General features: G+C 35.3%; 1 protein-coding gene across 5 annotated transcripts in view; it reads left to right on the top strand.

The window, feature by feature from the left end:
• The window catches only part of LOC105219966 (division abnormally delayed protein), a 279,272-nt gene that overhangs the window by 214,053 nt on the left and 40,529 nt on the right, over window positions 1-24,690 (top strand). The window contains exon 3 of one of the 5 annotated variants that reach the window (XR_008471103.1): window positions 10,897-18,912. The exons of the other annotated variants lie outside the window; for them this stretch is intronic. The gene's annotated coding sequence lies outside the window, so the exon portion shown is untranslated. Of the gene's footprint in view, window positions 1-10,896; window positions 18,913-24,690 lie in introns of those variants that run through there. 5 annotated transcript variants of the gene reach the window in all.

The raw sequence follows: 24,690 nt of genomic DNA, 5'->3' as shown, positions 1-24,690 counted from the left end.
AAATATTTCTTCAAAGCATCGACCACTATTGTAAAATAAATGGATAATAATGGGACTGTATTTGATAACAAGTTATACCAACAACCAAACCCTTTCGGTATATTTCTAACTACATTTTAGCACGTGACATTCGTTTATTGGAGACAATAATCATAATCATGATGATTACCAATCCTTCTTCTCTATCCGACATTTTTGAATAAAAATCTTGAAAAATATGATTAAAGAATGCCAGTTTGTCATCTCCAGTAGTTTTGCAGTTTTAAGTTTTATTGCAAAAAGAAAATTTTAAATTCGTATATTCCATATCGTCTCTACACCACAAATCTTAACGCTTCCCTATTGGGGAATAGTACTACTACTGCGATTATTGACTTTTTTGTGACCTCTTCATCATTTATTCATACACAAATCCATATTCACTATGACTTTCCTGTCTCTGACAAGCTGACATTTGCCAAAACAACCGTCATAGCGCTGTCACACTTTTACTCTTTTCAACAAATATGTTAAAACCAAAACCCACTTCCACAATGTCCACCTAAAAGTCACAGCCCACAATCACACTTCCATTTTAATAAAGTCTGTCATTTACATACGGATTGCAGCGATAACAACTAAATGCTGCCATAAATGATTAATTATTAATTTTACCCTCTGATTTACATACAACAACAACAACAATATGATAACTACTTTTAGAGTGCAAGAAGGTGTGTAAACGAGTGACAATGACAATGATAAGCAACTAAAATTAGACAATTAACGCGCTGACAGACAATGAAAACAATAAAAATGAAAAAAGTATAGAAAAGAAATAGCAACAACAATTGCATTGAAAATGCATATGTACTTCAAAGCAGACATATATGGAGTACGAAGTATATACATAATAGGACGTACATATGTACAATGTTGAAGCTATTATATTCCTGTGGTATATATATTCCTGGACGCACTTGGATTTGGTCTCCCTCAAAAACGGTGTTGCCCCAATACATGTAGCGGTCATTTATTAAACAACTATTATGACAATTAAGGGAACGTGTAATGAAAAATAGTAAATTGGTGTTGTCAATTTCTATGTATTGTGCTGTTGTAATCACTACTATTATTATTATTGCGGCTATGAACATGGCGCCAAATGGAGTAGCGCGCTTGTTACTGTTTACTCAATCCACAAAACATTATTATTGGTGTTGTTCTGTTTATTGTCGCAAATTAGCACTTTAATCGCTAAATAACTGAATTTAACCACACTAATGACTCGTTTTCACCACGCATTTCAACCAACGCCGACAGTCTGCTTGCCTTCCTGCCTTCGGCGAAAGTCTAGACCCAGACAGCGCTTTGCACTTATTTAAAAATCGCAATATTCATAATAGATAATGATGTTGTTGTAATTTACCGAAACCGTTCACTTTTGGTCGAGCAGCTGCTTTCATAGTCGAGTCGATCAATCAGCGATCAGTCGTTTGCACTTGTCCCAGTCCGATCGGTCAGCTGGCGGTATACTTGTAGACCAAACAACAACAACAAGAACTGCTATTACTACTACTACTAATTGGCATTCATTTGCTGTGTTGCCAACAACAATGTAAGCAATTTGTAAATTGTTGAAAAGTTAATCAAGTGTTGTATGCATGTATGTATGTATTCAATTATGCTTGTATGTATTCCCATCTTTAGTGTTGAATATTTTAATTATACACTACTCTGGCAACATCGATTTTATCTCATAGGTAATTAAAGGTAATTGACTGCAACAGCGGTTAATTGATACTTGAGGTGTGAAGTGTTGTTGTTGTTGTCATTGATTAGCCAATGAATATGCGTACTTAGTGAACTGAGAATGATAAATGATTGAATATTTGCGCTGCTATGCTTTGAAGTGTGCGGAAAAGTTGTGGACGAAGTTAGGCAAAAACATTTTTCTTTTTCGTATGTATGAGTGTATATACAACGTGTAGCTTTCTAATTACAAAATAGTTTAATATTTTTGTTGAAAGTTTTAGCAGTTAAATTTGAGATTATCTATTATTTATTTTGAAATTAATGTATTTAATGTATGTATGTTTGTATATATGTATATTTCTAACAAAATTATATTTAAATACATAAATCAAAGCTCGAAGACATAATTAGAGCATTTCTGCGAAATCACCACGAATTCCTAGAAAATTAATGGCAAGAGGCCTAACAGATTTGTTTAGTGTTAATCTGTCGATTTTCGACTAAATTTAAGACAACAAATTTAGAGATTACATCATGTAGTGCCATGAACAATTATTTTTAAACATCCACAATTTATATAAATTTATAAATTACATAAAAAATTAGCAATTAATTCAACTTTTTCTCGAAATAAATTAGGAGTTTCGATATATTTTATCTGTTGAACTTATTTACGATAATTCGATAATTGATTTAATTTTATATAATTATAAATCAATATAAATCAAAATTAAGAAAATTAAAATTGAAAATAAATAAATTATATTATAACTAAAAATAAAAATAAATAAATATGTTTTAATAATTTAAGGTATATTAAGAATTCAAGAACAACATTTTCTACAAAAATTAGATAATTACAAAATTTAAATGGAATTAAAAATTAATTGATATAATTATAATTATAGTAAATTAAAAAAACGCTCATCTTTGTCTGAGAATTAACTTAGGCAAACATACGTTCACAGACATATTAAAATATTCTTAGTAATTGGACCATTTGTGGTGACTTAAATGTAAAATTGTATTTTTAATCACCACCAAATATATGTATGATAACCTTAACTGCGCGCGCTGATAACAATAATTAAGTGATAATTTCACTTGAGACAAACAAAATTCTCCAAATAATTCATTGCCCCAAATCATATAATTCATTAATGTTTATGCTACCGAACGGCGGATGAGAGCGTTCAAACGTTCAAATGCGCTTGAAAGTAAAGTGATAAGCGAAGCTCGAAGCACTGAAAACGAAATGAAGCGCTAAACGGTTTCTTGGCACGACATAGTCAACCATATAAACAATTGTATGGCCGTATGTGTGTCTGTGCCACATGTGCATCCGCCCATGTCTCAGCAAAGTTGACCCAAAGCGAATGTGAAAATCGGCTATCACAATTAACTGATATGGAGATCAAATGCCAACACACATATGAGTTTGTAAGTGCTTTCTTTCTCTAAAATAAATGCTTAATAGCTTAATTAACTGAAGCGACGTTTAATTTAATTAATATTGATTTCCCTTTAAATGTATATAATGTGCATTAATTAAAAATCAAAGAAATTATCTGACATCAGCAAGAGATTGAGGCCTGAGGCACATGTATTGTGCAGCGCTTGAGGCCACTGAGCTGGTTCATTGCGCTTGACGCTCGGCAAATTGCTGCTTTTAATACACACAGTTTTGTTAGCAACATATTAAAAGTTAATGGCTGACATTACCGATAAGTTCGCTTTGAAATTTTAGATGAACCAATACACGCACAGATGTCTTTGTATATGTGTCTGGCGGAGAGTTTGTGTCTGTGGTGGCAGCTAATGGAATCTAAACGCTGTAAATTGACTGCTTATATATTTAAATGCCACTTGAGCAAATGCATTTGTAGTAGCGAAAGTGAAGATAGCTGTAGCAGTGATGGTAAAGATAATTCATTAACTTGTGACTTCCCTGCGCGACTCATTTAAGCAGAATGCATATTCTACATAACAGAAAACACACATAAATCCTCACATACTTTCCACTCGCACCACTTGGCCGCATTTGTTACTCAACCACGCTTGCAACAACGGTGCTAATTAAATGCATGCGGCGCTGCTTAAGCCTAGATGACGCTTCGACGAGTACGCCTCTGTGTACAAAGCGGCCGCAAGTGCTTTTGACATTGTTGCAAGCCACAAACAAGTGCACGCATAGTGCGAATTTGACACTCTTGTCTAATGTAAAGTGGCATAATGTCAACGACAGCTGTCATTCTGTGCGCTCAACGGCGCCACGCTGCCAACAACAGCGATTTATTGAACTTTCGTTTGAATTTTTGATTGTCACAACGAAGAGTGAGCCATATGCACTGCGTCAATTTGCATTTAATTGCCTAATGGCCATGACTCGGCGGCATGGTGATCGGCAGTAGGCTGTCGCTGGTGGAAATTCAATTTCGCAATGCCAAGCTGCGGTGTTGCAACGTTGCAACATAGCGTGTGCCCCCATTGTGTCAAAGCGACATTTGAGAGAGTATCGCCGCTTTTAACACATACATCTTTGCTGCAATGAGTCAGCGTCGCGTCAATATGCCAAATCGATTTGACAGCCCAATCACCGGTATTTATGATGAAAGTGATGTTTTGCGCAACACTTGCTGCCGCTGTACTTTTCAACTTATGTTTTTTAGTGATTTTATGCTTCGAAGCAAAGATGATACAAGGCGACCCTCTAGAGATGCGATTTGATGCCTTTGAATTCTTTTTCGTTATTTAAAATGTGTTTATTTTACGCTTAGTACACTCATACTATATACGTATACGAGGGCTGCTATATATATTTCTGGCCTAGGCAACACTAAGTGTTGCAAGGTGCAATCTGACATTTCCATTGGAAAGTTTGACATTTTTTAGCATAACATCACTCAGAACGTTTTGTCATTTAATCGTGAATTGTTTGATGTACAGGGAATTAAAAAAATGTATCTCGGCAAAAAAATGGAATTAACTCGTGAACATCGTACGATCATTTTTCACAACTTTCGACGTTGATTATCGCGACGTTGCATCGATGAACCAAAATCTTTGTATGACTATGAAGCACCATCCTATAGCACTGTGAAAAACTGGTACAACGAATTCAATCGTGGCCGACGCTCGCTCAAAGACGAATTCCGTGAAGCTCGTCCAAAAACAGCCGTTGTGCCAGAAAACATCGATGCCGTACGTGAACTGATAATGCAAGACCGTCATGTAACATACCTTCAGATAGAGGCATGCCTATGCATTTCTCCCACCAGCATACGTTCGATATTGCATGAACACCTGGCCGTAAAAAAGGTTTGTTCTCGTTGGATCCCGCACAATTTGACAATCGCTCAAAAAAAGGCTAAAAAAAAGTGCTTCGAAAATTGGTTTGAGCGCATGCAAAAGTGTATAAATCTTGATGGAGAATATTTTGAAAAACAATAAAACCATTTTCGTTGATAAATATCCCTATTTTCATTATTAGGCCAGAAATATATATAGCAGCCCTCGTATTGGCTGAATACATTAAATGTACACTTGTTGCTGTTTACATTTCAATGTATGTATATAGCCTTTGCTTTTGTTGTCTTCTCGCTTGACAATATATGCCTGATTTTGCATATTTCTGCCCACTGGGTGCATAAACAACAGTAGACAAGCACAAGAGTTGACATACATAACAATGCACTACACACAATTATTGTACTTCGTTTGTGTTGATATATGAACATATTTATTTATAAATATTAATTTTAGATTCATATTATGTATATATATACACACACAAACAAACTTTCGTGTATTTGCTGAAAGCATTTCATTTCAATGAGAAATTTGCAACATTGCAATTTCATTTTTCGCTCACAAACTCCGCTTGCAAGTGCATTTATCCAACAATATTTGCTGATCACTGCACCAAACACACACTCGCACGTATGTATGTATACATGCATATGGACACCTTTTGTTGTGTTTTATTTGTAATTTGAGTGGTTAAATTGCATTTATTTAATTGCCATTTTATAAACTATGCAGAAATTGTAGTGAATAAATAACACAGGGTGGTAGCAAGTGTATATATTTAGACAACCTCTCTCATTAAAAGTGTATTCTCTTAGTAGTCAATTTGAAATGTTTGTGGTTAAATATTAAGCAATAAGAGACATTTATTTTATTTTTTTTCGGTTTAGAGCAAGAGCAATTATATGATTTTCCGAACCATTGAAGATGAACACAAATACCCTTTATGTGTATGTGACTATACAAATGTTCTATTGAGAAATAGCCAATATCACTATCTAACAGACTGAAACAGTGTCTGTTCTTCCACTTCAACATTCAATTAATGCTAGAGTACGCTCTTGTAGTATACAAATTTCTGATTGACTGAGTTGATAAGGGTAACCCTTGTGAAAGCTCTTTAAAATATATTCAGAAGCATGCAATAGTTTAGTCTTGACATACATATAATCTCATATATCTGATAGCCGGATAATATCAAAAGCACTAAGCACCTTAAAAGCTCTTTATAGTCATTAGCATCCTTTGTATCACTCTAGTAGTGAAGTTGAAAGCTTTCATTATTCTTGCAACGGTAAGTAGTTCATACATATGTACATATATTAGCGAAAAACTTTTTACAGCTCGGAAGCTCCGGTGATCAAATCAATGGAACTTATCTCTGTGGAAGCTCTCTACATTACCGGGGATAAAATATAGATTGTTACTAGAATAGAGTATACATAAATGCCACATATACTTACATATATGAAAACCTGAACTGTTAATGGCACTAAGTTCAATGAAAGCTCCTTCGCATAAGTAATATACTTCTAGTTACAATGGAAGCTATGACTACATTTCCCTAAAGAGCCTTTTATGACTGAAAGCTCCGTTCATCAAATTCGCAAGACGAACTGACTATGAAAGCTTGAAACAACTATATAAACAGATATACTTTTACTGATCATATATTGAATTTTAGAAAATTTCGCAAAGTTCAAATTAAAATGTAACAATTTAACAATTTAGAACTTATATGGAAATATATATACATATATGCCCCTAAGCCTGTTAATACATATCTACCTTTTTCATAGTCGTATTAATGCCCTGAGCTTCCGGTCCATTGTTGCTGCGTCATCGGCCGTGATGAGCCATTAAAAGTAAACGCGAAAGCCGACAATACCACGATAATAATATATACATATTATGTGTATCATATTATGTAGTACATATACGGATGTGAATTCTAAATGTTGCAAAATAATGCCAGATAAAATAATAAAATGGACATGTGTATCCACGAAATTTCACATATGTATATATGGTTTTATAAGAGTGTGTAGGTATGTTTGCGCATTTCACGCAACATTAACAGACGCCGCGAATTCGGGGGAGTCCGCCTGCTTGCAGAAGATATTCACTGCGAGCCATCTATTCATCACAGAGTGAACATTTCAAACACCACCAAGAATAATTTCTCACAAAGAAAGCAATAAAAATAAACACGAAGAAATAAAAATTATGAAAAATAGTCTAAAGCGTATATGTGTATATGTGTGTGAACATGAACCAAAAAAAAAAAATTTTGGCAAACAATCAAAATGGCAACTACAAAGGGCGGTGATTTTGTACGAACATACAAACATGCATTATCTACTATATGAACAGAACAGAACACGTGTCATGTTATTGTTATTATTGTATTTTATTTGTATTTTTTGTCTACTATCCTAATATTTATTTATGCCGAAGTACACAAATAAATATTAGCAGCCAGAAAATGCTAAGTTGGATCACAGGGAAGATGACAAAAAATTACTTCCAAACATATCGAATTGGCGACCAGGCCGAACGAATCCAGGCAAAAGATGCGCTCAAACGAAAAGTGTCAAAATGTGGCACATATCGGATGAGTAAGCGCTAAGAGGTCTGCTTTCATATCCCTATGATAAATGTATCTACGTATTTTGATATAAATATTATTAGGTAAATAAATAAATAAGCGGTATATAAATAAATGCCGAATGTAAAGAGATTAAAATATAAGTTGAGAAAACGAAAATTAAGCCGCGAAGCTAATGTGAATGTCGCGGCGTTCTTTACATGCATGTACTTACATATAAAATCGCTGTATGTATGAGATCCGACTTGTGTTATGGCATACATATTTACGACAAAGATATTTTTATTATTTAATAGTTTGGCACTTAATATAGGGGATTTAACAAAATGGCATACACGCCTACGGAATTTGCTGTTTTCGTAAAAATAAATTGATGTCGTAAAGAAACTTCCTTCAAGATATTTGTTCGAAAGAAAGTGAACTCATTATATACCTTTGGACATTATAGGTTTCTATTAGTTCGACAGCATTTTCCAATTATTTATTATAGGCAAAAGTCGAGTTTTTTAAATTCTAGCCAAAAGCCTCTTGGCTATGATCTTATTCTAGGTTTACTTTGGCTATTTTTGGCTTTCAAATTATTAACTATCTTCAAATCAAAGATCAAACCGGAACAATGTTGAACTTATACCATTGTGAGAACATGGAATTTTATTATATAACACTTGATTTGATTTCACACGTAGATATTTCGTTAAGAGACCAGTGTCCAAAGAAAACATACATATGGGCATTTCCGCCATGTCGAACGGGATAATCGTACGCCTTTCAACTAAAAAAAATATGAACTAAAATGTTTTTTAATTTTGACAGTAGGATTTTTTAATAGCCCTTCATTAGCTCTACATTTAGTGTTAAGGTTGATTTTGGAACGGTTTTCATTTACAAGATAATTGCAAAAAACCAAGGCATTCGCACGGGACAAAAAATGGAAGTCGTTATTGGGGACAACGATTCAAACGGCGATTTCAGCGAATTGTAAGGCAATATTCAAATGTTTTTGATTGTAAAATGTTGCGCATTAATTTTGCGCATTGACCTTTAAAGATGGTATGAATTTCATCCAAAAATAATTTATAGATTTTTTTAAATTAATTATTAACCACATTCGCACGGGACATGTCGCACGGGACATTTTTTTCCATCATAATATTTATGTTGATTTTGTTGTTATAATACGGAATTATTTAACAACAAGTCCAATAAAATGGCTTAAAAAACTAGTAAATGTATTTATTTATTTATTTTGACCAACATCCAAAGAGAAACACAACAAAAATTCCATAGTATGAAATGAAAATAGTATTATGAATGTGAAATACAATTATTTTCAGAAAATGCTGCTAGACTGCTAGAATGCTAGACTTTCCTTTTGATAATTGCTCCCAGTCCATCGCTTCCTTGCAAAAAAATTATATTCTAATGAAGAGTTAATTATTATATTATAAAATCAACCAGGCTTGATAATATAAATTTGATTTTAAACTGAGAGCAGTTACCTTAAAAAATATAAATATTTTATAAAAGTAACTAAAGGATTTCTTAATTTTGGTTAAGAGATTTATCAAGAAAATAATATGTCATACGTTAACTTGTCACTTTTAAAAGCAAACGATTTTCTCCTGACAACCTTGTTAAAATGAGCACTCTTATTTTGATTTGTAAGCCTATAATTTTCGAAATCTATATATTTAATAAGCTATTTCAATGGAATTTAAACTGTGACAACCTTGTTAAAATGAGCACTCTTATTTTGATTTGTAAGCCTATAATTTTCGAAATCTATATATTTAATAAGCTATTTCAATGGAATTTAAACTGCGGTTTTTGCTCATATGTAAATAATTAATGTAAATGTATCTATTTACATACTTAAGTCAACTTTATAAGACAAAAAATAATTTTCAATTTTTTAATTCCACACCTACGATGTCGCACGGGACCAATTTTAAGTAGTTACCAAAACCACAAATCTTCTGATTTTTGAACAAGGTTTTTTTTATTTTAATTGTATTAAAATTTACTGTTTATACCCAAAATTTGGCGAGCTTGCTGCTTATATTTGCGATGCAGTGGGAATAAGTGTTGTTTTTTGATGTCGCACGGGACATTAAAATATAGGATAATAAGAGAGCAAAAACTTACAGTTATTTGCAATCGCATGCTTTCTTATGCATTTTATTTGGATCTTTGTACCCTTATAAAGGTTTTACACAAAGCAAAAATTAATACATGATATGTTAACAATACTTACAAATTAATACATGATATGTTACAAACTTTAACAATTTTGACGAAAAAACAAATGTAGTAGAAAAATCGAAATGAGAAAAGTAGCTCCTGTTCGACTTGGCTTTGGTATAATTCGTAATTGGTTATGAATTAATTTAAAAATAATTTAATATAAATAAATTTAAATATTCTCCTATGAAAATATGCAAAAACTTTGTAATTCTAATAATGTTTAATATTTTGTCTGTGGTAGACCTTCTGGCGGAAATGCCCATATGTAGATGTTGCGAATCGAATACGGCTAATAATAATCCCACAACTAAAACACATTTTCGCCGTTTAACTGTACTCAACTGTTTTATGTCGTTTGTCTTCGTTTGCGCCATTTTTATACCGTTATTTTTCTCATCCACGTTTTTTTTTATTCACCATCCCATCGAACGACGCGTGGGCTCTCCATTATTCGTGCGATTATTTCAGCTTAAACCAAATTCATAATTTAGTACGAATACGAGCTTCATATTCCTGTTTGCTACTATCTTTGAGCTCAAAGTTAAGCGCACGCGTGTTAGAAACTGGTTTCTTGGATATATTTGAGTATAAACACGATTCTGTGAATATATCAGCATGTGAGCGGCCAGCCATTGTGTCTGAGTTTCTTAGCACTTAGTTTTTGTGTGACAAGCCGCCCTTTTAGAGAGAAAAAAAAACAACAATAAATGCCGCATATCATTTAGCTGAGTTCCTTTGTTTGTTATATTGTTATTATGCTAAGTATAGTGAGTTGGTAAGTTAGTTTGATAATTTGTGGGATTAATTATTTACTTTCCCATTGCGTTTCTTATTGTTGTTTCTTAGCCATTGTTTACACCATACTTTGTTATTTCATGATTTTTATTTAGATCATGCATATGTACGTATATGTATTGGCCTTAAGTAAAGTTGTGTTGTGACATTCCCCTCAAAATTTTATCGATTAAATTTAATAAAGTTTTGTTTTATTTCTTTCTTTACAGGTAAAAAATGAAAATGTATAGTTATCTAAAAGTGTTAGAATATTACTAACAACTTGTTGCTGTTGCCTTCGATGGGTAATCATAAAAATACGTGAATATGAAACAGAAAAAACTGGTTTTCAATCAAAGAGAAATCGTCGATTTTGTAAGCTAGTAAAAATTCAAACTATATGGAGAGTGTTACAACAACCATGGCGAAATTTCCTTTGTAATGTACTCAAAATTGTCAGCTAACTCTCCCTACATACCTTTTTCTAAGCGTCCGCACCAGTTAAAGTAGTCCCTATTTTCCCAATCGACGTCACCGCAATGAGCAGCCCGATAAGATCTACGAATCCTGCGTGTTTTTTAAATCATATTATATATTTGTTGAAATATGTGAAAGCTCAAAAAGCCTTGATGAAAGCTCGTAATGTTTTGACGAAAGCTCACATTATTTTGATGAACGATCTCATATTTTTATTGAAAGCTTATTTGGACAAAACATTATTTAATCCCATCATTAATGCTAAATCTAGTATCCTTTTGAGAGTTCATTAAAGTTTATTGATATGTTTTAATTCTCTGTTAAGCATTTCACAGGTGATTTGGAAACTATTGCTTATGAGATTATATTCATATATAACTGGCAATACTTGAATAATATTGTTCCTAACTATGGATCACCGAATATAAATAATTGTCAGTACGACACAAAAACTGTCCATGAGAGAACGATAAATAATTTATTTTCACAGTTTTATTTAAGCACATCGAATCCTGTTCAACTTTGCTTTCATGTTTGCAGTAACCTGTCAGAGTCTGTTGACAGCTAATCAATCGGGCGACAATTAGATTGAAAGTTATTTATATATCGTTTTTGTTTGTACATATTTCATGGCCTTCCTGTGACGTTTCCCAAAAGGCACTAAATACACGTTTTAATATATTCCATTTTAATGGCCCTTTTTCCTTTGATTTCATTGATTTGCTGTCAAAAAGCATACAGAACAAGTGGAAACTAGTTGTGGCGGTGGATATGAAACGCAGAGAGTTGTCACCGTTTTATGTACTAAAGGAATATAATTTGCTTTCCAGGTTGCATAAAAGTGTAAATTTAAATAAATTGGGTAGATATGTATATATTTTAGGACTTATAAAAACTTCAGATTCATTGTAGAACTTCACTAATTTCTCCGAAGCAGATATAACTAATACCGAGGATTAACAACCTGTTACCGAGGTCATTTAACTATTTTATACACAGGACTATGTGTATACTTATGTTTGTACTAGTATATGCAAATGTTTATGCAACACAACTCAAATTACCTCAGGTGCATACTACACTGTTTGATTTTTATTGCTGTTACATACCATCGGCCATTGCAAAAGTGCAACGATGCAAAAAGTCAAATTTTGAAACTTGAATGGGCAACGAGCACCAGCATATGCAGCACTCTCTGCCACATACTTATGCACGTATATATTTACGATACAAGCGTTACATGAAACACGAGCTCCTATGTATAGCGGAACTGCATGGATGATGGCCAGCGGCTAACACCAGCGTAAACGCTATCGAAGCCACGGCAGAACGAAATCAGAACACATCACTGCGACTCGATATCCATACAAACATACATACAACCGCTGAACTACAGTTAAAGTTCAGCTTTTGCCCCTTCAGCTTCAATTTCGTTTGCAAAGAACAACAGTAACGGTAATTGTTATTGAAGATGATAGTGTTTTTATTGTTGTTGTTGCTGGTTTATGCCACGACAAACTAACTGTTATTCAATGCCGACAAATAATCGAATTTTCTAATTGGTAGGTGTACAAAGTCCCTGACCAGCAAATGAAGGTAGGAACGGACCAACGAACAGACAGACAACCACACGGATGGATGGCCGAGCAAACATTCGGTTCGGATGACTACGGTGTAGCACCCGATAAATGGCATAGCTACTGACTGCTAACTGTTGGCTGCTAATGGCCGAGCAAACATTCGGTTCGGATGACTACGGTGTAGCACCCGATAAATGGCATAGCTACTGACTGCTAACTGTTGGCTGCTAATGTTTCTCTGACTAGAATTACAACGCCACAAAATCGTAAAAGTTAAGGGCTTGCTGTAACGGTAATGCGCGAAGTCTATCCGCGCTTGTTAGTTGTTCGCTAGGTTTTCACCAGCAAAGGTGGCGGCACTAAATCATCGACAACCGACACTGACACACATGCATACAACGACGCTCGCCAGTCGAGTCCAGCTTCAGTTTCGTTTCGAGAGCCAACAACAACAATTGCTTGCACACAATAGTTCAATGTTCGCTTCCATTCGATCAGCTATCTTACATACGAACATATCGATAACAGCAGCAACAACAATAACAACAAAATTGGTTGCGAAACTTGCAACAATAACAACAGTAGTGTACCATATTTCCGAACAATTGCCGTGGGCATCGATTGACGGTTGCTTCGGTGACTGACTGTTGGATGATTAGAATGCCTACAGGGGATTAGCGGTTTTATAGCGGTTTATTCGAGCGTTGGAATGCGCACACACATCTAAATGTTGTTGTGGTAGGTGCACTGCTGAATTGCTGATGCTAGGGGTTTAAAGTTGCACCAATTTTCGAGAACTTAAAGCTTCCAATTTCGTCTGATATCTAAGTGAAGTGCCTAGCTTTGGAATGCAGAAATATCTGTTATACAGATCAGATACAATAGGTTGATATCGCTAAAACTATTAAATAGTATTACACCTAAAATATTTTGGTGATGTGTTGCCACTTGTTTATATTTAATTTATGCAATTCAATAAAAAAAGAATAATTCAATATAACATTCTAGACATAAAAAACACGTTTAATAAACTTTCACAAAATTTTGCTTTGAAAAATGTATATATAATGAACCTTCGAATAAGTTATCACATAAATTATTTGAACTTCCTATTCCTTCATAATCGCAAAAAAACTCTTTCACCTAAATAAACTTGCAATTTTTCACAAATTAAACACGATTAATATCAAAGAATTATATTCAAACGCCATGCAACACAGCCATAGATAACGAAAGCTTCAAATACTAGACAGTATTCATTATAAGGCAAATATTTGCACAACAGATAATAAATGGTTTTTTAAATCAGCAACAATAACAACTACGCACGAAAAAATAATCGCAAATTAATTGCAATTGTTGGCGAATTAATGAAATCGCGTGATATTTTAATTGCGAATAATGAAAAGCATATCACAAGTGAGGCATTAACACAACAACAAACATGCTGCCACATTGCATGCCAGGCAACATAAATTGTGGTATTAATAAAAAATAATTGCAATATCAGCAGCACAATTGAAGCAGCCAACAACAATAACGATGATATCAAGAACGTAAAATTCACATGAAAACGAAACGAAACAATGCGGAAGCGATCAGAGTGCAACAACAAGAGTGAAATTGCAGCATTTACTTGGACGCTGTGGGTGCTTGGGTGCCAATTGGAGCGCGGAGGTTATCGGCATCATGATTTCAGCACATTTTCATAATTAACCGAGGACTGCAGGAAATTAGAATTTGTGGCAACAGCGCCAATCCAGCACTCGGCGGCTCAACGATCACATTGGCTAGATGCGATGACATTGCATTCGGGCAAAAAGCGTACTGTGTTGCAATGTGGAATGCAAAAATTCTGCAAACGAAATCAAAAATCTCGGATTATGAGTATGTCGATACATATGCAATGGGCGCAAAATAATCGAGGTCATCAAAAGCGCATAGATAGCAAAGCAGCGGGTTAATGGGAGAGACCCATGAACAACCGAGAGAACAGAGACAGAGTTTTCAGTGCAGTGGCTTTTAATTAATGTTTGGGAATGGTTGCGCAAGTGATCGATAGGAGAGGGGTCCACAATATGGTGTATTAAATTACTGCTTAAAAAAAAAAATACTGAAAATTCAATCCATTTAGTATCCACAAATATTCATTGATAGGCTTGAGGTTAAAACTGACAGGTTTTCCAAGAGTTTAGGGTGATATGATGCAATCTAAAGAATATAAATATTTGCTCAACTTTCCAGATCAAAATTATACTTACTTCTCTAAGAAGTCTTTTTAAATACATAACTTTTCCCTACTACAACATGGCAAAATACGGGAAAGCGCTCAATTCTGCCCAAAACACCCTTTATAAGGCAATATGTGATGAAAATTATAAAGAATGAAACTTTCAAGAGAAACCACAAATATATAAGACAAATGATAATAGAATCTGATCTTAAAGATCATGTTCTGGATCATATTAGTTGCCGTCTAGTATTTGAAACTATTGAACAAACTACCGTTATGCCGACTATTGTAAACCTATAGAAACATAACAGAAATGGTAAAATTACTGAAATGAAAACAACCATTAGTTAAAATCAACTCAATTTAGACAAAATTAATATAATTTAATTTGCATCCGAAAGAACATGAAACTCCACAATTTCTGAATAAAACCATACTAAAATATTTTAGAACTGTAACTAATGATTCTTTCACCTAAATAACGGTTCCGTTTCAGTATGCCACATTTTTGTATGCAAATTAGTTGCGCTGGCAACAAAAACAATTGGTGACGCTCGCTGTCATGCCACAGTAAATTTATGAACGACGCCTTGTCACAGAAAAGAACTAATGTCGAACAAAGTCGTTGCAAAATGCAAATGGTGATGACAGCAACAACTAAAAAATCGAAGTGAAAATAAACCATATTGAATAGCAAATTATTCACAGCAGCAATAACAAAAAGCGAAAGCAAATAAATACATAAATGTAAATTTCTCACACCATGCAACACAAGAGAAAATTACGATTTGCGCAACAAAAGACACTTGACCGATAGTGGATGGACAGCTGCATGACATGCAATTACCGCACTTTTTCCTCTTCATGTGGTACGTCAACGCTTTCTTTGCAACGGACCCAAGAACATAATTGCTAAGTGGCAAGTTGACTAAATGACAACATTGTTGGCACCGCTACGCAATTTGCATGCGTTGCAAGCAAGACGCGGCGGCTAACTAAATGATGCCGCTGCAGTAAACAACAAAACAACAAGAGTGGTGTGGCAGCAGCATCATCAGTTGTAGCTTTTAGTGTAGTTGTAGCTAGCAGTGTTGCTGGCTGCAAAGGCACTTGCTTCTTACAATTTTCACTTTTCTTGTTGTCTGCAGCTTCGTTTCGTTGCTGTAACTGGCGACAAGCATATGCCCAGCATATTGTTCTTTTCTACTTGCAATTGTTGTAATTGTTTGTGGCATGTTTTGTATTGTTTCGTTTGACAGACAACATTCTTTTTTCCAAGCGCTTTACATGCCGCTTACAACTAGACATTCGGTGGCATGTAATATATTATATGTATGTATGTTTGTAGAATGCAAAAGTAAACCGTCTGTGGCTCTGAAATGCCACCAAATAACAACAACAACTACTATGAAACTACTATGTAAAATGACAGCAGCACAAAAACAAGTGGCGACAATTGCAGAGCAGTTGTAATATTTGCTGTATTGCAACATGACATTTGCATCAGCGGTAAGCGTTTGTGCAACAACATGCTAGCCACAATACAATAGTGGTACTCATTTAACGTTGCAATGATATAAATATAGTAAATTTGCAATATGGCAACAAATGTTAAATGAGCGCTCTTTGGCAATATTGTGGTAATATCAGCTTATTGTGAATTAATTGTAAGCATGCCATGAATGCCACTGAAAAAGGTCTCGCATATTTGCAAGATTGTCGTAAAATGAAATGCATGTAAAAATTAACAACTGTTTTACGATATTGTAATTTTGCGATGTTGCCATACGTTTACGACGTTAAATGAGTACCACTAATAGTTTCGACAACAGCGGAATAAAATACAACTGCTAAGCAGCTCTGGGAATTACGGAAGCCCGCACAATAGGAAGTATTTGTGATGTCTGGGAATCGGTCGCCACACTAGTCATAGGAGTACAGTGTGGTTGTTTTCAGATATGAGGGCGAAATGAGATATATAAAAAACTCAATATAAACATTTTTCAAACATATGAATATGAAAATGCACCATCTTAGGGACTAGTTATTATTTCGTTAGTTCATTATTTACGATGCTTAAGGGGATTCGATCCCCACATAATTCACTTGCAACATGGGATTGAGATGCTTTAAGAAGGTGCACACACACAATTTACATAATATTTCTTAAGAATTAATTTTATAAAAACGATTTTGTATGAAGTAATCTAAAAAACTTAGCACGCATTTAGATTTTCTTTAAACATTTGCATCATGCAACAAATGCCCCTAATGACAGTCCGCTGACTCTGTGTGTTTTTGGACCGAGAAAAAAATATATTTACGAACTGTGTTGTCGTTGATTGGGTGTTGCATGTTTACAACGATGTCAAAAGCATAACGAAATTCGAAATAGAGTGTTCAAAGAATTTTCGATGTGTAACATTTGGCACATGCGGCTAAACAATGCGCCATGTTGCACTGAGTCTACAAAAATCGCATGTACCAATTGGTGGCACATAATATGCATAAACAGAAGTACGTATAGGTGAAAATGCAGTTGAATGTGCATTGAGTTTTGGCAACATCAACAACTTACATAAAATCTAATACATATGCATTAGGGTGGTTCTCAAAAATGTCAATCGCTGATTTTTGCAACTCAACTGCTTTAAACCTGAATAACCAATACCTAAATTATTTAAATATCCAATATTTATTGTTTCAACTGGAGCTGATTAGGGTGGGTCACACAAGAGTTAAAGGGTGTCAAAAAAGCGTTTAAACTAAAATTAGTTTTTTGCACTTAAAATTAAATAGGAAATTTGCATTATTTACAAATATAATAGTCTTCACCTTGTGTGTGTACTAATTAAATATATTCGCAAAATTTTAGTATCACCCTAATATGCATGTCTTTACAGAAGTATATGCATGAGTATAAAATTAATCAAATCTGCTTAAGTAAACTGAAAATATCCAATACTAAAATTGCGATTACCATGTACAGACATACGAGTCACTCACTATCAGCCTCAATGGACTCAATCGCGGTCAACTCTACAGCCGCCACAATGCTGTATAACTCTAATAAAATGCACGTCTGCTTAAATTGCAATGTAAAGTGTGCATATAACCGTAGATGGCTTACAAAACATACACATACACACTCAGTCGCAGCTCAAGCGGCAACATTCCAGTCTATTTGAACTTTTGCCACTACGCCATTTCTACACTATTAATTTTCATAACATTTATGCGCTAATAAATCCATTGCCACTAAATGTAGATCAACTGTAAAAACAACAACAAAACTACATATTGTTGCAGTTAACTTATATAGAAAAGCTTCAACCAAACATTTAGTTGCATATTAATGTCTTTCACTCAGCGGTCGGTACTTAAAATAATATAAATGTGCTGCATCTGAACTGCTGCTCTAACTATATGCAAATGGATGCAACTGTGTGTTGTCCGCTGTGACAATATTTTGATTAGCTGCCCAAACAGATCGCCAGTGTGGTGCCTCATGTCGCGGCGCAGCAACCGAACATCCACATGGCTGCCAGTGTTGCCCTCTATTTGCCTATGCCTCGTTACATATGCAGTTATTTACAAATCAATTTTCGTATGATTCAACCAACCAATAAAATCAACACCTCACTGCATTCAATCCTAAAAAACTTTGGTGTGTGGGTATGAACAAGAAGAAGCTGTGAGTTAGAGAATACGAAATTGTTTCAGCTTTCCATGAAGTGAAAAAATAAAACAACAACAACAAAAACTATCTGAACTTTTATTAGCGTGAGGAACACCGAAAACTTGCTGCATCGAAGCAATAAACAAAAGTAAAAAAAAAAACAAAAAAAAACAATAAAAGAAACAAAAACAAAAATGACAACAAAAGTATTTAAACAAACGAAAGTAGCTCAATAATCAAACAAAACACTTTTACATACAAAAACAACAACAAGAAAAGAGGTCGATAAAACACACTTCCAAGCGGCAAATATTAAAGGTTTGCAAAATAAGCGAACCGAATCGGGTGAATTGCTCAGAAAAACAATGCAGCGAGGTCTGAGCGTTCAGAGAAACATATATATACTCATATATGTTCGCTTTGCTGGTGAGCTGCTATTACGTGGCTGAAGGTGCAGAAAATCGACCATTTCAAGCGGAAAAGGTTAAATCACCACGAAAAACACTGCAAAATTCATGAGAGCATGCGTGTCTGGAATTTCAGCAGTAAAGCAAGCTAAAGCTCACACACCTACAAACGTACACAACATACAGGAGACGCACGCCACTGAGACAGGAGCACGTGCACGCATACAAACATATTTATGTTGTTATTGTTTTTGTGCGTGGGTAAATATAGATAGAATATTCACAACAAGTGTTATTTGGCTTTTATAACTCATACGCTCTGTACGACCACACTTATATGCCATGGCACTCTGTTGAGCGCAGATAAACTCACTGAACTTTTATTTTAGGCGAACGGTTTTTATTCGCAATAAAAATGTGTGTATTTATTTAAAAAGTGACATTTTGACACAAATGTAAGCTAAATCTAAGGATGGTACAAATCACTTAAACTGGTATGATCATTATGTGTACCACATGTGTACGCATTTTTCAGATGCGTAAGTTCTTGAACACGTTTCTATGCTTTAAATTGCTCTTTTCAATTTGGTATAAATATATTTTCCTCAAATGTAAATCTAAATTGAAATAAAGTTAATGAAGTCAGCATCTAAATGAAATATTTCACTTGAACACTTCGGCATTTTCATTATTACTTATGTTTCAATATTAATAATTATTTCTCATTATATATATTTAATACATAAGCAACTGCCTCATATTCCCAGTGTAAGAACTGAGAATTTCACTAAGCACGTCCGCTACTGAAAGCATAGTAGCCATTCTCAATTACATACATAAACAATTTTTGCTTACCCTGCTGATGAGAAGTTTTAATACACGGATCTCCCACGAACTTAAGTTATTTCCCAATGTCAACGCCAGCATAAACCCCCGCTTGCATTCGACTTACGCGCCACCTTATGCTTTGGTTTTGCAAGCAGCGGACACAGACGAAATTGCACACCCCATGCGCTGGTAAACTTGTGGCGAATATGGATTTTATTTTAACCTGGAAAGTTTACCTTCACTTTCTTTTGACTTTTTGAATTTTTTTCATGTAGCATGTCATGTTTCTAACTGCAAAGGGTAATTGCATATTGTGGTCACCACAAACGAAATGTTCAACCAATCCTGTTCTAGCACCCTTTTCTCATGCCTTTTTCGATACAAACTTTATCTTGTGCTTATGCCTCTGACTCGCTAACAATCCTGCACGTGCTTGGGATTCCACTCACCGCAAGTCTATTGAGCCCAAGACGCCATCCAACTGCATTGTTATTGCAATTCGCACCCTCAACCCATGGCCAATGGCACTTGCAATATAAAACTTCAACATTTCTCTTATATTTTTTCCTTCATTTCTATTACCTGTGCAAGTGAATTTAAGCATTATATAGCTTCACCTATGGAACTATTTATCTTTTATTGCAAATTTTGCTCCTCCGCTCACCACCCTCTACGAGTATATACCAACAACCACTTGGTCACATGGAATACTTCCTGTTCGGCTTTCGTTCACTGTAATCCAATGCAAGAAGTCAAGAGAGAAATCGTCAGTCAATATATATACCAAGGGATATACACGACGCTATTTAGTACATATCCACACAGCTTTATACGGTTATAAACATTTATTTCGCCTCAAGATAACATTGGTTAGCTAGCAGTTAATAACACTCTCTCACAGAAGTCTGTTTGGATATGTGTAGGTATGTCTTTGAGATTTAATTGCTGTCTATGTCTGGTCGCTGGCCAATTAGTGGAAATTGATTTCGCTTCGTTGAGCGCCCACAAGCCTGCAATCAAATATTATTTCACTCATTCTCTCCGCTTCTCCTCCACATTGAGAATTGTGAAATTCATTCAAGCGTAATTTATTAACGAATTCAATTTGAAGATAAGAAATTGTTTAAGCTTTTCTCAGAATGCGCAGAATTGAAGTTTAATTTCAGGAAGTCGTTGTAGTTAAGGCAATAAAATTTAATACAATTTAAGTTTAATCGCCTAAGAAAGGTTAATCCGATTAAAATTTGCAGCATTCTTCAAGAAAGTGAACATTTTAAATTAAATAAAGGAAAATATGTCAGAATTTGAAGTCAAAGTCTTTGCGACCTTTGGGATTTTCTCTTTGCAATATGAGCGGAAGTGGCTTTAAAACTTGATAGCCACGTGTATGGTCACGTAGCCATCAGTTGAGCTGCAAGGCTTCAAGTGTCGGGCAATATATTATACAATGAGCGCTCTATTATCCATAGATATTGAGGACTAATCAGGTCTTTAAATTAGTACAAAAAAAATTCTGTGGTTCAGTTAGTTAGTCTGACGCTGATTACAAGGATAAGGTGATAAGTGGTAGGTACTCTCTCTCACCCCTTATGATTTATTACTAAAATAGTATAGTATCTACAATAACCTCTCTTCTACTGAGTAACAAACATTTTCACCTGTCAAGCCGTTTCAACCATTTCATTAATTTGTAATTTGCAAAATATTTATATCTACTTTACCTGATCCATTAAGAAGATCTGCAATCAGCAGGTAATCGATGTCTCCCCGTCAATTACACGCCGCGTAATGCCAGTTTGAATATTTATAAAGATAAAAACACAAAGCAGGTGTGTGTAAAGGATTCCCGAGGCATGAATATGTGTGTATGTAAATGCACATGTTTAATTACTTTTATAACTAAATCGGAATTCTCTAATATATTGCATATCAAAGTTGTCAAACTAGTTGCGAAGCTCGTCTCATTTCAGTTAATTGATTTATACATTTATTTTATTACAACTGCCATGTGCAATCGAATATTTATCCACTTTAGAACACTCGTATTTGCAATGACAGTTTCTTATAACGGTATTCACATTGGTAAAATAGAAAATTAATCAATATTCACTAAATACTCACGATTTATAAAATTGAACTAATTGAAATATGATATTTAAAATATTTTCTAATCTCTGAATACCCCAATTAAGATTAGAAACAACTAGAAAATATGAATTTATTTGCAAATTACATTACTTTTGAACGCTTACTCGATCCGCCTGTTGCATTCTTTTTTTGTCCATTTAACATAACTGTCATAACGCATACCACATAAATTTCAATATTTCATTATGGCACTTGCATGTTAATACAAATTGTATCGGAAGGCAACATCTTAATGCACTTACAAGTAGTCATTAATTTATTTGCTATTCAATAATGGTGTTAATTACACGCACGCGACAAGAGTGGCACAAGCCAAGACCAAGTCTAAAAGCGAAGGGTGAGCGGCAAGTAGCAACATGGGCAGCGAACTACAAATAAACACTGCGGGAATTACGCTGGGGAGGACGCATTTAAACGAGTACAACATTGTAATGCATTGCAGGAAACATTAGAAGTGCGCTTAGCGGCTGTTTTAATTAAAAAATATGATAAACGCATACATTTAAGGAAACATTAATGCGGTCTAACTGTATTGCAAGCATGCCTACATATGAGTGTTGCATAGACGCATCTCATACCCTATGGAATATTTCCAATTTAATGGGTTCATTTAATCAGCTGCCCACACGCCGCACAACGTTATGCTGCTTGTCAGCGTCCACTCGCAGACAACGCCTCCGCAATGGCGGCGAACCTGTCACATAGCCAAATGCTCCGCTAAAGTTTTCCGATCGCAGCCGCCACGCGCACCAATAGATTGAGCAACTGTCTCAAAATATGCGGTTACCGGCAACAGTGGCACCAACAAAAAACAATGGTGTTGACACTTACAGTAGGTGACTGACGACAAGGCAGATGTATGTTCGTAAAAATCCCAAAAATGGCCTCCAAGCAAAGGTGGGCTGTCTGGTAGGTCGCCACCTCACTGTAGCACCTCAGCCAGTGCCTCTGTCCGTCATTCTAGCCAGTCGCAACCACAGGCTGTCGCCACAGTCGTTCAGGCGGTCGTAAGCGATTTGCCTGCAGGGAAAAAGCACCTTGACACATCAGTTGTGCCGCATTGCAAGCAGTCTGGGGCCGCGTTGCCTTGACGCGTCGACTGTCAGGTTGCGACTTATAAAATAATTTCTGTGAGTTTGACGACGTATTTCTTGGCTAAAGCGTGCCATGCTCGCACAGCCCACTTGACGCACGCCTCTTCTCACCTCATTAGATTTCCAATCGATTAATAGTCTGGCTAGCCTCCGCTCGCACCTCGCGCGCTCCGCAATCGATGCGATTTGTGTCTCCTCTGCGAGACGCACTGCAATTTAAACACATTTAGGAGGTATGCGTATGTAATATGCCTCAACGCGTCGCGGTGCGTTCCAACGCTAAAAGCAATATCGCTTCATCGAATCCAGTTTTGTTGCGGCAAATTTGCGTGGGATGCACATCGAAATGTGCCTCGCAGCACATTGACAGCTTGGCATTGCACACCGTCGACTCAACGGAGTAAAAAGGCTGTGTGATTAGAGATATGCGCGTTCCACTCACGTGTGTTACTGTAATGCGAAAATGGCGTTTGATACAAGTATGTATGTATTTATATGCAAATAATTGCAATATTCCCAACAATTCCGCTCGTGGCGACGCATAATGTGTGCGCATGCGCAGTGTCGAATTGCGTAAAACACAAAAGAAACACTAAATACTCTGTTAAAACCACACAAAGTATTATAGAAAACATTTTTTTGAAAAAACAACAAAATCGTACACAAAGCGCATGAGCATGCAGCTTCTGAATTATTTATGAAATAATGTATAAATTACAACTGCAGTTGTTGTTGTGGGTCGTTTTGCACATTTTTATGCGTATCAGCTGTGTATCTTGTATGTTTTAAAATATTTTCAATAAGAACACAATTTCATTTTTTTCCCCGCTACTGTATTTACACATATCTACAACTTTTAAGTGAATTCATTACAATCTTTGTCCCACATATTAATTTCTCTTTGTTGCTGGTTTTTCGCATAAACTGTATGTATTCCTGTACTCTCCAGCCTACTCGTTTTACCCACGCTGCGTACACGAAAATTGCCGCAACTGAATTTTTGCAATATTTCCCAATATTTAATTAAGCCTTACCTCATGGCACAACAGTCGCACAGTAAGAGCTAAAAGAGCCACAATGCAAGTGGTTCGCCGCGAAATTCCTTTCGATTTCCTTTTATGGCGCTCACATCGACCCAATCCGTCGTTCGGTTGGGCCAACGCAATGTGAGTTTAGACAACATCAGCATGGTTGCCATTATCTTAATTTCATGTGTATATTTCATCTGTGCCTCTCTGCCTCCTTTTATTACCACTGCGCCTAAGCTGATGATCCCCGGTGATTTGGTTAAAATGCGGTTTTTGTGTCTACCATTTATCATTTTTGTGCACTTACTGCGAAGCTTTCTTGTTGTATGCACTTTTTGTATGTCATGACTTTATTTGGTTAGAAAGTGCATTAATTTATCAGTAAGTCAGTAGTGCAGAGATCGCATTGATTATTTGTGAGATTCGTACGAACTCAGATATGTGTGTGCATTTATTTAGTGTGTAGTCAATTCAAAAACATGTCAAAGTTGGTAAAAAAAATGTGGTGGAAAGCTTGTAATGAAAATATCTTTATTTTGAGCTCAATTTG

This window comes from Zeugodacus cucurbitae, chromosome 4 (genome assembly GCF_028554725.1).
Source record: "Zeugodacus cucurbitae isolate PBARC_wt_2022May chromosome 4, idZeuCucr1.2, whole genome shotgun sequence".
In the NCBI taxonomy this organism is placed as follows: Eukaryota; Metazoa; Arthropoda; class Insecta; order Diptera; family Tephritidae; genus Zeugodacus; species Zeugodacus cucurbitae.
This window is presented reverse-complemented; position numbering and strand designations above follow the sequence as displayed.